Source organism: Sciurus vulgaris (assembly GCF_902686455.1).
Source record: "Sciurus vulgaris genome assembly, chromosome: 2".
Lineage (NCBI taxonomy): Eukaryota > Metazoa > Chordata > Mammalia > Rodentia > Sciuridae > Sciurus > Sciurus vulgaris.
In genome coordinates this window covers 5,040,872-5,044,376 of record NC_136462.1, presented here as the reverse complement: position 1 = coordinate 5,044,376, position 3,505 = coordinate 5,040,872, and the positions used below count along the sequence as shown (strand labels likewise).

The 3,505-nt window shown below is 40.5% G+C and overlaps 1 pseudogene across 1 annotated transcript; it reads right to left on the bottom strand.

Annotated features, from left to right (window-relative positions):
* Window positions 1-1,785: 1,785 nt before the first annotated feature.
* Window positions 1,786-3,166, bottom strand: LOC306653749 (cytochrome b-c1 complex subunit 2, mitochondrial-like; annotated as a pseudogene). The gene has a single exon. The product of its transcript is annotated as a cytochrome b-c1 complex subunit 2, mitochondrial-like (transcript).
* Between the last annotated feature and the right edge of the window lie 339 nt (window positions 3,167-3,505).

The window sequence follows — 3,505 nt, the reverse complement described above, 5'->3', positions numbered from 1 at the left end:
TGTGTATCCAAATGCAGGGCTGAGACAGTCTTGTCTGATTGATTCTGTTGTCCTTCCTGTTTCCCTCCCTTTCTCCCTTCCCTTCATTTCCCTTTGCCTAATCCAATGGACTTCTATTCTTCCCCTCCCCACACTGCCTTCTTGTGGGTTCGTATCCACATATCAGAGAACATTTGGCCTTTGGATTTTGGGGGCTGGCTTTTTTCACTGAGCATGATGTTTTTCCATTCCATCCATTTATGGACAAATTCCGTAATTTCATTCTCGTTCATGACTGAGTAGTGTTCTACTGTGTATGTATACCACATTTTCTTTACCATTCATCCGTTGAAGGACACCAAAGTTTTCCCACAGTTTAGCTATTGTGAATTGAGCTAATATCAACAATGTTGTGGCTGTGTCACTGTAGTATGCTGATTTTAAGTCCTTTGGTTATACACTGAGGGGTGGGATAATAGGGTCAAGTGGTAGTACCTTTGAAAGATTTATAAAGAAACTCCATGTTGTTTTCCACAGTGGTTGCTCCAATTTGGAGCCCCAACAGCTCTCCCCCAATCCTTGCCAATATTATTATTACTGGTATTCTTGACATTTGCCATTCTTACTAGAGTGAGATGGAATCTCAGCACATTTTAAATTTGCATTTCTCTAGTTGCTAGATATGAACATCTACCTTTTCACATATTTCTTGACCATTTCTATTTCTTCTTCTGTGAACTACCTGTTCCTTTGCCCAGTTCATGATTGAATTATTATTTTTTGATGTTAAGTTTTTTGAGTTCTTTATATATCCTGAAGACTAACTCTCTATCTAAGGTGCAGGTTGGAATGACTTCTCCAATTCTGTAGGCTCCAGGTTCACCTTATTGATTGTTTCCTTTGCTGTGAGGCAGTGTTTTAGTTTAATACCATTCCATTAATTGATTCTTGATCTTACTTTTTGCACTTTAAAAGTCTTGTTGAGGAAGTCAGTTCCTACGCTGACATGATGGAGAGTTGGGCCTACTTTTTATTCTAGTAGGTGCAGGGTGTCTGATCTAATACCTAGGTCCTTGATCCACTTTGAGTTTTATGCAGGGTGAGTGACAGGGGTCTACTGTGTTTATCCTACATATGGATTTCCAGTTTTCCCACCACCATTTGGTGAATGGCTACCTTTTCTCCAATGTATTTTTATGGCACCTTTCTCTACTATGGGGTAACTGTATTTATGTGAGTGTGTCTCTGTGTCTTCTATTCTGTACCACTGGTCTTCATGTCTGTTTTAGGACAATACTATGCTGTGTTTTCTGCTCCAGCTCTACAGTATAATTTTTTGGAGGGGTGGGTACTGGGGATTGAACTCAAGGGCTCCTGAAAACTCAGCCACATCTCCAGCCCTATTTTATTTAGAGACAGGGTCTCATTTACTTGTTTAATGCCTCATTTTTGCTGAGGCTAGCTTTAAATTCAAAATTCCCTTGCCTCAGCCTCCCGAGTGGCGCTTGCCACCATGCTCAGCTGTCGTGTAATTTAAGGTCTTTTATTGTGATGCCTCCTCATTCATTTTTCTCACTGAGAATTGCTTTGGCTATTCTGGGCCTCTTATTTTTCTTTTTTTTTTTTTTTTTCTTTAAGCTTAATGTCTTATTGACTCTATGTCACCTGGGATTAATTACCTGCATTTATATTTTATGATATTTTATTTGGTTGAGAAACAAGATAAATTATTATAGACTTTTGACTTTCATGTGTTTGCTGCTCTGGATGGGATAATGTTCCACTGTCTCCCCTGCTGTGTGTGCTTCAGGGTTCCAACTCATCCACAAAAGGCATATCCCCCAAATTTCCACTAGCTGCCATTGACTTCTGGCCAGAAACAAAATTTTTTTGCAGCATTGATGACATCAGTGTTAACCACCAAGTCAATTTGCTGAAGGAGCGTGGATGGTGGTATGTAAGAGCCAGCAGCTAGAGCCTGGGATTTAACTTCATCCAGGAAGCCCTCAGAAGACTCCACTGACATTAGGTATCCAGCTTTCAGTTTGTTCTTGGCAACCTGGATATCTGCACTGGGAAGGTTTTCTTGAGCAATCATTTTTACTTAGTTATAGGCAGCCTTGATAACATCTCCAGCAGCTGCAGCCTGGGAGATAGTGTAAATTCCAAGGAGCCCAGATCTGAGTAACTGGCATTGAAAGCAGAAACATCAAATGACTGGTGATTACCTTTGGCAACAGCCTGGTACAAGATGCTAGTGGCATTTTTACCCCTCGACATGTGGTCCAGCGCCAAGGGCATGCTGAAGACCACTGAATGCATGTGCTTCTGCAACTCCCATGGCAACACTTTCTGCTACAACAGCAGCATGGACAAGACTGTGCCCATTTTGATCTCAAATTTCACCTCTGCAATATTTGGCCTTTGCACCAGATAAACCAAGCCCACCCCTCATGTTGAGAAACTGTTCAACAACTTGTTTTAAAACAGGATGGCTCACACCAAGCCAAACCAAAGCCATTCTTGTGCTTGTAAAATGGTTCTGAATGAAGCAATATAACTCTTCTGATATTACTTTTCCAATCCTATAGTCAGGACAACACAATGAATTAGCTAACTCATTCCGGTAAGCAGCAGCATGCAAATTTTTCATGAGGTGAACCTATGGATTCTGAAAAGCCACAGTTTTGTTCATCTTTAGCTGAGACTGAAGGGCAGCCACTTCCCAAAGACGAAATTCTGGTGCTGTAATGACATTAAACAGGACTCAACTCAATGTCAACATCATCCCACAGGCACTCTTAATTTGCAGTCACACTTAATTTACCACCAACTGCTTCAATTCCCTGGGGGAGTTATCTTGAAAGATGAAGCACCTTTTGTAGTTAAACTGGATGCAAGATGCAGCGAATGAGAGGTTTCTATATTGCTGGGGTCCTCATATCTACTGCCTGTTTTAATGAACAAACCAATTCTTAATGCCAGAGCATAGTTTTCCAGAAAAGCAATTATCAAACCATTTGGCAATTTGGTAAACTCAAGGTCCTGAGGATATAGAGGAACTCCTGCAGGGGCAGCTGTGCCTTTAATTTTGGGGGCAAATTTGGTGGAATACAATCTTGAGAAGGACCTGGCTCTGGTCAGTAGCTTCATGGCTCAAGTGTGCTCTGGCCCATGGTCACTGTGGCTTAAAGGTAGGCAAGATGGTGGTGGAGTTTATTTGTACAATTGAATATCATGATTTCTTTTTCTATTTCTATCAAGAACATCATTGAGATTTTTGTAATAGGAATTGCATTAAATCTGTGTGGTGCTTTTAGTAGTATGGCTAATTTGACAATATTAATTGGGCCTATCCAAGAATACGGAAGTTCTTTCCATTTTCTGAGGTCATCTTCAAGATCTTTCTTTAGTGTTCTGTAGTTTTCATTGTAGAAGTCTTTCACCTCTTTTGTAAGATTGATTCACAAGTGTTTTGTATTTTTCTTTGAGGTTACTGTGAAGAGGATAATTCCCCTGATTTTTG